The sequence below is a fragment of the Arachis duranensis genome, chromosome 8 (genome assembly GCF_000817695.3).
Source record: "Arachis duranensis cultivar V14167 chromosome 8, aradu.V14167.gnm2.J7QH, whole genome shotgun sequence".
NCBI classification, from domain to species: Eukaryota; Viridiplantae; Streptophyta; class Magnoliopsida; order Fabales; family Fabaceae; genus Arachis; species Arachis duranensis.
The window spans coordinates 33,153,441-33,165,056 of NC_029779.3; positions in this window are offsets into that span (position 1 = coordinate 33,153,441).

Sequence of the window (11,616 nt, forward strand, 5' to 3'; positions counted from 1 at the left end):
CTAGGGGAAATTTTGGAAGAATTAGGAATAAATATCGACTTAGAGATAATTAATGAAGAGCCATTTCTTATTCAGTTATATATTCTTATAGATATAGTATATAACAGTTTGGTTTGTTGTAAATCTTCTTAATGTTGTCATTTTTATAATATTATTTTTTTTAAAATTTAAATTGATAAAAGATGATAATATGAGTAGTTATATATATAATATATAATATATAAAATAATATTTATACGCTAAATTAGCTACTAAAATTAACTATTATATATTTTATACAAATTATTTGGCATAATGCAGCAGAAGACACAAAACAGTTAGATACAGTTAGTAATTAGTGATTTGGTATAAGTCAATTAGTAATCTATTAGTTGAGAGTCACATACTAATCATGAACCTCGTTCACATGTGTATAAGTATAATTCATCTAAGTGTAATAAGTAAAACATATCTCATTGTTTCTAATATTCTATGACTCAATTCTTTTTTTTTTCATTTTTTCATTCTCTTTTCTCTCTCTCTTAACCACAATTCACCAAGTCTCTGACACCTTTCATGGTATCAGAGCTGTGGTTCTGATCCATGGATGCTACAAATTTAAATTTAGCCGCTGCAAACTCAAACTCTTCAACTGTGCCTGTAAACTTTAGAGTAGTGATTAACACCATCTCATTCAAATTAAATGAGAATAAATTTGTACCATGAAAGCCACAAGCCCTAGCGTTTGTAAAGTCAAATGGTCTCAAAGATCACCTCAATGTGAGAAAAATTTGTGCGGCATGAATCTGATGAGCATAGTCTTACTGAAATTAAAACGAAAGAGTTTCTACAATGGGAGCAGGATCATCAATTCCTTGTGTTATGGTTCTTTGCTTCAATAGATCCAGGTTTCACTAGTTTAATAATGGATTGTGAATTTGCTTGTCAGATCTGGTATAAATTAGATGATTATTTTGCTAAAAGAATAAAGGCGAAGGTCAAGCAATTAAAGATGCAGGTAAAAATTGTAAAGTTGCAAAGCTCAGTTTCTGAACACTTGAAAAAAAATAAAGAAGATATTCAATGCTCTCTCAGCGTTAGGAGTGCCACTCTCTAACAAAAAATTTGTGGATGCAGTAACACAAGACATCATTGAGGAATATAGTGCATTCATCACCATGATTTCATCAAGAGCCAAAACTATCACTGAAAGTGAAATGGAGGCACTACTTGTGAGTCAAGAAGAATTAGTTGAGCAGAAAGTGGAACTAAGAGCTATCCAGGTGAATTCGTCACAAAAGTCTGAGTCTAAGACATATTTAGCAATGATTTGTCAATGACAGCAACAAATCTATCAGGAACAACAAGGCTATTAGGAAAGAGGTCAGAATTTCAGAGGCAAATTTAGAGGAAGAGGCTTCAAAGGTGGTAGATCTAACTTCTATAGAGGCAGATCTAACTTCTATGGAACTCGAATCTAGTGTCAACTATGCGGAAGGCTCAATAACACAGTCTGAAAATGCTACTATAGATTCAATCAGAATTTTTCTAATCCAAATTCACAAGGCACAACCACCTCACACTCACCAGTACCCCTCCACTTTCTTCCATCAACCACAGTCACATCAGGAACAACAAGCAAGAGATCTCCTTGCTGCTGCTCCACCTTCAATTCTTATGACGGATCGAGCCAAGTACTTGGATAGTGATTATCATCACCTTATAGTTGACAGTACCTCATCACAAGCGCAGAGTATGAAGGCATAAATCAGGTATTCATAGGTAATGGACAAGATATGAACATAAGAGGTATTAGTAAATCTGCTTTATTTTCTGAGTCTCACCCCTCTTCTTATTAATGTAACCAAGTTTGTCTATGACAATTGTAAAATTCGGATAATTAATAAATAATTAACTCATAAATTAATATTTATTCAAGAAAATTAAAAAATTAAATTTTATAGTTTAATGTGATAGAGCTAATTAAAATAAGAATTTTGACACTAATTTTAAAGAATTTGGCCCAAGATTGAGCCGAATGGGCCAAACCGAATGAACCGTGCCCGTATTGGGCCCAGGGCCCAACCTATTCAACCCAAAACACACTTAATGAACCTTCTTTTCTCCCTCCTTTAGCAAAACACGCTGAAGCATTTAACCAAGGGGGAAGAACACTTTCCAAAGAACAAAACCCTTGGTTTGATTTCAATCCAACATAACTTCTCGCTCCGAACTCTGATTATCACACCGTTTGCGGCCATGCGACCGCAGAATCAACCTCTACAAAATCCAGTGCTTTATAAGGTGAGAAAATTTCCATCGCACTTTCAAATTCTCCTTCCCCTAATTTTCAAAATTCTATGACTTGGAGGTTGAAATTTTGATTAATTTGATGTTCTAGGGTTAATTTAACTTGATGAACTAGCAGGCTTTGGTTTGTTTAAGACACGTACAAGATAAAGATCCTCAACTCTAGTGAATCCTTTAACTAATTGTGTTTGGGTATTGAGTTTGTATGTATGGATGTCAATGCTGTGTATTAGGTAATATATATGTATGTGGTTTGGAGCTTAATTGAGGCCTTGGAAGTTTGGAGTGAAATTTTGTGCTGAGAAATCTGTTGGTGAGGTGTTGAAGCCTTGAAATTTTGAGAAACGGTGAATTTGAGGTGTTTTTGGTTTATTAGAAAATTGGTCAATGTATGGTTTCGATTTCTTGTATCTAAAATATAATGTGGCATGAAAACTTAGGCTAGCAACCTTAAGATAGGAATTGAATTGTGGTGTTGTTGTTGGATGGTATTGATTATTATGTATGTGGTTAATGGTTTTTGAGGTTGTGATAAAGGCTTGTATGAATGAGACTTGGTATATCTATAATGGCTAGTGAAATTGATGTTGTTGTTGGTACTATATTAGTGGTGAAGTTGATATTATATTTGATATAAATAATTGATAATGTATATTGTATATTATTTGAACTTTAATTATTGAGTTGAGATTGATGAAAGTAGAGAATTGGTAGGTTGTGGGATGAATAAGGGGGTTGAAAATGTGATTTGGAAGTGCTTGATGCTGTTATGGTAAGGTTTGGTATGGTTTTGAAGGGTTTGAAATTGGTATGTTTTTGAAAGTGGAGGTTTGTAAAGTTTAATGAAAACTATGATATTTGACCAACTTTGGCGGAGCATAATTTGGCTTCCAAACCTCTGATTTTTATCAAATTTGTCTAGAAAGAAATTTTGGTCCAAGAGGTTTACACCGTTCGAGGAATAGAAGAAAAATATTTTAAAACGAGAAAATTATGTGCGATCAAAGTTTGGTGTGCAAAATTGAGATTTTGGACTTAGTAGTTTTTTAGGCTTTTGCTAAGCATGCGTACGCAAGAAACACGCACGACCAATGGCTACTGCCCAGAGGGCTCGCGTACGCGAACATGTCATTTTCTTTGGTTGCGTACACAACCACATGGCAAACCATGGACGCGAACCACTGACGGGTAAGCGAGATGTCAAATTTTTCAAGGGCGCGTACGCAAAAGGTGACACGCGACATGAGCATGCGCTACGGGTTGTACTCCTTGCGTACGCAAGCAGGGGGCTCGCATTTTTCCAAAACTTTAATTTCTTATTCTAAATGCATTCCTCCATCTTTCAAAACCCTTTTGACTCTTGTTTAAAGCCTGGTAGGTTGATTTTAGGTAATAAAGTATAATTAGGATAGTGAGGAAGGTAACTTGTTGATGAAGAAAGAGGTGCATAAATGATGAATCATGATTGATAATGATTATATGAGTTTACTAATGATGATGGCAGAAGTATTGTTTATATTATGAGCTGGATGGCTATATTGATAATGAATTATGGTTGATTATGAATATATGATTGTTGATTGATTATAAGGTGCACTTTCAAATATCTGAGATACAAGTTTTTCTAGGTAAAAGCAGTGGCTTGCTACCACGTACTTCAGGTTGAGACTCGATACTCTGCTGACTCTATATCATAAGTGTGGCTGGACACTTAGACCTTTCCAGTAAGCGCACCCCTGTGGATATACACCGGTGTGTGTTATATGATTATAAATGTTTATGAATTGAGATATCGGGGATGCGCGACAGAGAGACAGTCCAATGGTTAGCTACTAGGACTTGTCGGGTTGGCTATATAACCGACAAATGAGACTCATCAGCTATAGGACAGGCATGCATCATATACATCTATATGTTTGTTTGGTGTGCTTTGTTTGGATTGCCTAACTGATTGCATAAACTACTTGATTTCTGTTTATCTGTTGTATCTGAATCCTAATTGTGATTTTCTTGCATGTAATACATGTGTTTAAAACAAATGTTTCCAATGGCGGTTGGAGGTTCGGAGGAGTTGGAAAGGGGAGTATTAGTTAGTATGAATATCCTTAGTTAGTTGCCTAATCTATCTTGGTTTAGTTACATTTTTATAAGATTGAATCATATGTCAGAAGTTGTAGGATCGCCTTTGACTTTTCCGAGACATTATATGTTAGAGATGTGGCCACTATTACCATGCTTAGAACCTCTGGTTCTCACCCATATATATTTTGTGGTTTTCAGATGCAGGATGTGAGGTACCTCGCTGAGGTATTCTAGGAGCTTCTTACAACGAAGATCTTTTGCATTTTGGGACTTTATTTTGGCTATGTTTATATATGTAGTTACTTATTATCTCCACTGCTTATGTATATAATGCTCTATCCCTCTTAGAGGTAGATTTGGAGAAACAAGTTCTGTAAACTCTATATTTTGGGCTCGTTTGGGTTATTTGTATATATGTATATATATCTATATGCTCTGGCTGGTTTATCTTCGCGAGCCAAGTCTTACCTCTGTTTTATGACTTAAGCATAAGATTCTGTGTGGTAGGGTATTACAACAATCATGTATTCTTTGAATTCCATCCCTTTGACTTCTTTGTGAAATCTTAGGTGACCAAGGAAATATTGCTCCAAGGCTCTCTTAGAGGAGGACTCTATCAGTTTGATAACATCGGTATCATTGCAAAGGCTGCATCAATAAACTATGCACAACAACCTAGTCCTAATAAAGTGTCTACTCAAAACTCACAAATTTTCAAGAGCTTCGAATAGCATTGTAAGCACTTCTAGAGAATAATGTAGTTGTAGAACACAGTAAGTATAATGTTGCAAACCAAAAAGATACTAGTAGCTCAAGTGAAATAAATAAGGTTATAGAAGTTCTTATTTCTGATGTTGAGTATCATAATAATAGTAGCTCTAGTGGTAATAATAGAGATATTGAAGTTAGGGCATCTGATACGTGTAGTTTTGCAAAATTGTATGATGTATGGCACACAGAAGACTGGGACATCCAGCAGTCAAGATTGTAAATAGAGTTATGGAATTGTGTAATGTTGATACTAGCAAATTTAATAAATAGTCAAGTTTGGTGATTGAATCATTGTGTAATGCTTGTTGTTAAGAGAAGCATCATAACCTTCCATTTTTTTATTCAAGTCATCTATGTAATGAATAAAGTCTCATAATAATGCTACCTGACTGGTACTTCAAAAATGGGTCTTCAAATGGACAAAAATTATGAATTCATAGTCATTGCCTTTATGATTCGGATTGTACTGCCAATTTGGATGGTCGGAAGTTGACCACAGGATATTGTGTCTTTCTCGAAACCAATCTCATATGTTGGTTAAGCCGCAAGCAGGCAGCAACTTCTAGATCAAGTTTAGAAGTCGAGTTTCAGGCCTTAGCTGATGCTATGACTGACACCATCTGGTTGCAAAAGTTGTTATATGAAATGCACCTCCCATCAGGTCCTGCTCCAACCTTGTACTAAGATAACCAAAGCACAGTGTTGATGACAAGAACCTATCCTCCATCATAGGTCCAAATACTTTGAAATTGACCTTCATTTTGTAACGCATAGAGTGGTACAACAACTGGCTCATGTTGTGCACATTCCTTCCCAGGATCAAATTATGGATATTCTAATCAAACCAGTTTCGCAAGCTCAATTCCTCAGTTTTAGACCTAAACTTCATGTGGCAGAACAACCCCTCAATTTGAGGGGGAGTGTTAGGCATAATACAGCAAATGACACAAATCAGTTAGATGCAGTTAGCAATCAGTGAGTTGGCACAATTCAGTTGGTTAATCTGGTAGATGAGTTGTTATATATACCCGTTATAGTCACATACTAATCATGAACCTCGTTCACATGCGTATAAGTATAATTCATCTCAATGTAATAAGTTATCTTATTTTTTCTAATCTTCTATGATCCAACTCTCTCTTCTCTGATTTCTTCCCTCTCTTTTCTCTCCATCTCTTAACCACACGTCACCAAGTCTTTGGTACATTTCACAAATACATCTGTAGTTTAATTTATATTTCATGTGTATCTTGTATTTTAATAGATATTATATACTAAAGAATAATTTTAATAGCTTATTTTAGTGTATACCTAGTATAATTATATAATATAATATCCACTTTTCACTACAATAAAAACATTGAGTACCATCGGTTTATCAGCAAATTTATCGTCGAATGTTAGCGGCAAATTTTCCATCGGATTGATCGTCGAATTTGGCAATAAATTCGTCACCCTAAAATATTACCATCGAAAAAATATTTCCGACGGTAATGTCCATGGTAATATTTGGAGGAAGAAAAAGAAATTTTTGGCGCGCCACTACCATCGGATTTACCGGCGGAACGATCCGTCGGTAACAATGTTTAGTGAGATGCTGCATTTTTGGCACACAGAAAATGTTACCTTCGGATGAATTCGACGGTAATAATGCCCTAAATGAAAGCGCAAACGTTGTCTTCCCCATTTTGAATTTCATACTCTCTCTCTTCATCTCCACCCTCTCTCTCATCACACCACCACCTTAGTTCTCTGCCCCACCCGTCGTCGCTGAGAGCACCACCGTCGCCACCCCCCTCTCTATCACTGTCATCCCTTTACAAACACCACTCTTTCTTCTCCTTCTTCCCCCCTCTCTCTCTCTTTTGTCGTCACCATTATCCACTGTTACAACAACTTTGACGACCACCACTGCAACATCCATATGTTCCCTTATTTCTTGCTCTGTTCTTCATTACAAGTTCTTGAACAACTCTTTTTCAATTTCTTTAATGATAGTTTAATGTAGTTTAGGTTTGATTAGAATTTCAATATTAATTATGAATCAGTTTCGAAGTTAGTTCAGTTTAGTTTTTTACTTTTAGTGGATTTAAGTTGATTAAGTTAGGTTACATTCAATACAGTAGGTTTGGAATAGTTGAAGTGTTTAGAATTGTCTAATTGTGTTAATTGCTGCGTTGATGACTGTTTTGCTGAGATTGTTAGATGATTTTTTAATTTTAGTTTAATTTAGTTTAGGTTTGAGTATAATTAGAATTTTAATTTTAAATTAGTTTCAAAGTTAGTTCAATTTAGTATTATAATATTAGTGTATTTAAGTTGAGTAAACTATGTTTGATTCAATACATTAAATTTTGAATGTTTGAACTGTTTGGAATTGTCTAATTGTGTTAATTACTGCGTTGACGATTGTTTTGCTGAGAAATTATTGCTGGAATTGTTAGATAATTTTTTAATTTTAATTTAATTTAGTTTAGGTTTATGTAGAATTAGAATTTTACTTTTGAATCAGTTTCAAAGTTAGTTCAGTTTAGCTTTCTAATCTTAGTGTATTTAGGTTGATTACGTTATGTTTGACTTGCCACATTAGATTTTGAATACTTGAAGTGTTTGAAATTGTCTAATTATGTTAATTGTTGCGTTGATGACTGTTTTGCTGAGAAATTGTTGTTCAGATTGTTTGATAATTTGATATATGCAGATATGACGATAGGAAGAAGTGCTGCAGATCAAGATGCTGGTCCTAGTCGTAGGCGTGGTTAGGGTAGAGGGAGCGTTTCGTCCAGTCCCCTCGAGACTTCTCGATCCTCTCGCTCTACTCCGACCACCTCGATCACGCCACAGGTTGTGGGTTTATTAGCAGACCAGCCATTCATTATAGTCCCTAACCCCAATTACGTGCTTCTGTCCACGACGAGGATGTCGCCTCCTACCGCTCAGCAGCCGCATCCATGGCGACTCAGCCTCCAGTGACAGATGCCATCGCAGCCCTGGAGTCCAGCTACAGAAATGAGGCAGCAACTGATGCCCCTCCACCACCTCCTATCGTATGGTTGCGCATTTGGCCTAATGGCAACACGGGATAAGTATTGCGTTCAATGCTCACGTATTTTCTGTCTATGGTTTTCACTGAAAGTGCCTGAATTATTTCTACTTTAGTTGATTTAGGTTAGAATGCTGGTTATTGTTTTCTAGTTTTAACAATTATGGTTCCTATTATTGCTGAAAGTTCTTGAAAAGTGATTCCTTTTTAGTGGATTTAGGTTGATTTGGAATGCTGGTTAATGATTTCTAGTTTTATTGATTATGATTACTGTTATTTCTGAAAGTTCATAAAAATTGATTCTTCTTTAGTGGATTTATGTTGATTTGGGTGGATTCAGGTTGATTCTTGTTTGTGGGTTGTTGTTAGGTTTTTGCGACCCCAATACGTGTACTCAGGAGATGACCAATGCCATCAAGCTGATGTACGACCAGACCTGACCCAACTACATAAAAATCCTCGCTGAGACTAGGAAGCACTGGTTTGAAAAATAGGCGGTAAATACTTTCATTGGTTCTCTTTAAAACCTTTTTAACTAGTTTATATCCTCTATCTTGCTTAACTAATTTTAACATTTGTTTGTTGCAGCTGCACTTCATTTGGGATGATGAGTACGATCTGACCATCTGGAAGATATTCGATCATCGAATGGGTCGGCGGTTCCAGTAGATGCTAGATGATGTTTGTTTTGGGTGGGACCAGCAGACGAGCTGGCTCTGACCAAAGGTAAAGAAGGCCCTGTTAGTTCATTGGGAGACCAATGCAAGGTTCAGGCATCGACATCTCACCAACAGAGCTAATAGGACATCGGTCAGGTCGTCCAAATAGATCAGTGGCTCGGGAACCTTCATGAAGTACAAATCCAAGCCGGTATGTAGTTCGTTTAATTTTGTTAATAACTTTGTTGTATTCTTTTTGCATATCATTACTAGGCATTGTAATAATTTTGTATTTCGATACAACTTGTGGAGTTAAAGTTGTTGGACCGCAAGGCCACATTGGCGGAGACATTATCAAGTACACCCACACGCTTAAGGAGAACAAAGCGAGCTTTGCTGATTAGTGGTATCAGGACCATTATGTGAGTAAACATACATTTGATTATCTTCTACTTTAAAATTATTAGAAATTAATTGGATATCTGTCTTACTAATCACAATAACTTGTGTTAATAGCACAGGAGTCCTTCACATAGATACTAGATGCTACGACTCAATAGTCTCAACAAAGTGGGAAGGACGCCGCCGATGGTTCTGCGGCTTCAATTGTCGATCACAATGCAGTTTGGCGTGAGACCGCCTCAGCCCCGTACATGAGATAGGGTCGTTCTTTGCCAGTAGCCTCCTCACCTCGACGTTGAGGCCGTCGTCAGGCTCCGCCACTAGTCAAGCCGTCCATCCCAACGAAGGCGTGGATTTGAGGCTGTAGGTGCAAGAGCTCTAACTCAGCTTTCACCAGTAGGCTTAGGAGCTTAACGATTATCGGGAGATGTATCATGAGATCCTCATCTGCATGACGTCTACCGATGAGCTTAGGTTGGACTTTAGGGAGTCGTTGGAGTGGATGCAGCGTATGGAGGCTCAGATGGAGGTGTACCAACCATAAATGCGCTTCGCTGGCATCGACTCTGCTGGTGGCCCACGGATATCACCACCTTCTGCGCCGCCGACTCAGGGCCACAGGACTAACGACGACGACTACCTAGATCTATATATATTAGTTTTTTATTTATTGTTTCATTTTATTTATTTGCTTGACTTTTTAACTTATTTTATCATTGTATTATTTATTTTAAATAAAAATTTTTTATTATTTATGAACTGACCATTAATTATGTGAAAAAATATAAATTTAAAATTAAATTTTCCATTAATTTCAAATTTTAAAAAAAATTGACATCACCGTCAGAATTACGGTGAAAATCATCTCACGGTAATATGGCGTGGAACAACATTTTCTAGTACTAGCATTATCGTTGAAAAAATTCGCTGATAACCAGTTAGTTTTTCGAACTGGTTATCCGTCGCAAAATGCAACGGTAATTACCGTCAGAAATAAAATATTCGACGTTAAATATTTACGGCAAAAGTTATATCGTTGATTGTTTTTGATAAAAGAATTCGACACCACTCAGCATTTTTTTTGTAGTATTCGTTCTCATATATTTATTTTGGGTATTAAAACAAAAAAAATTATAATTCTTAATTGTAAGATATATTTTCAAAATATATAAAAAATTATATTTAAAAGATTATTCTTTTTAATAAAATTGTAATTTATTCAAAAATTATAACATATTAAAAGGTTGGAATTTATTAAATGATTATAATTCATTAAACAGTTGTATCTTCTCAAAGAGATATTTTCTTAATGAGTATGTTAATGCATAAATTCAATACCTATAGATAAGACGTTAGAATAGCAAAACAAAACAAATAATCAATGCATATAATAATCTTTTCTCTTCTTCTATTATTTTTATCTTCTCTAACTCAATAATTTTTTTGTACGTAAAAGAAATAATATAAAATATTATTTTATAAAATATTATTTTATAAAATATCACTGATATAAGACTTAATTCTATAAGTGCAAAAATTAGTCAAATACTTTTTATTGTATCCGATAAAAAACTCGCTAACCTATTTTATATACCATAATAAATTAGTAGAAATAAATTAAACCTAAAAAAATATGTGTAATACACACCTTAAAGAATTACATTATTATTCTCTAATATTTTTTGTTATAAATTTTAGTTTACCTTTTTCGTCTCCAAAAATTTTAACAAACCTCAAATATCCCAATAAAAAAAACTCACATTAATAAAGTATTTCAATTATGTATATGAAACGAATCTCAACTAAATGCACGCATGATCTAATAATCGTACGTCGACTTTGATATATTGATACTATATGATTATCTCGATCTCTCTTTTCAAAAGAAATAAATAAAAATAATGAAAAGATAAGTACATTTTCGTCAAACCTGCTGATTTTCAGATTTTGTACCTTAGCAATTTTATTCTTTTTATCAATAAAATAAAACTTAACACGTGATAAATTCAGGTGCAATTTTCAGTACTTAGATATTTATGGTGAAGCCTTCTTAATTAAGTGTTTAATGTACTCTTTTAATTTTTTATTTTTTTTGGTTCAAAATTATGCGTGAGACTCGAATCGGCGATCTCTAAGTAAATATAAAAAGATTATATATGTCATTTGAGCTATAACTCGTTAGTATTTTTCATCTTTTTTACTCTGTATATAACTTATAATTTATATTTTATATTACAAATTTGACAAACTAAAATATGTCTCATAAGATATTCTTTCATCACAACTAAAATAAAATCTTTTCCTTTAAAATTAACAAATATTCTCTCTCTCCTTCTTCTTTATCTTCCTCTCTTATTCTCTATCTCTCTA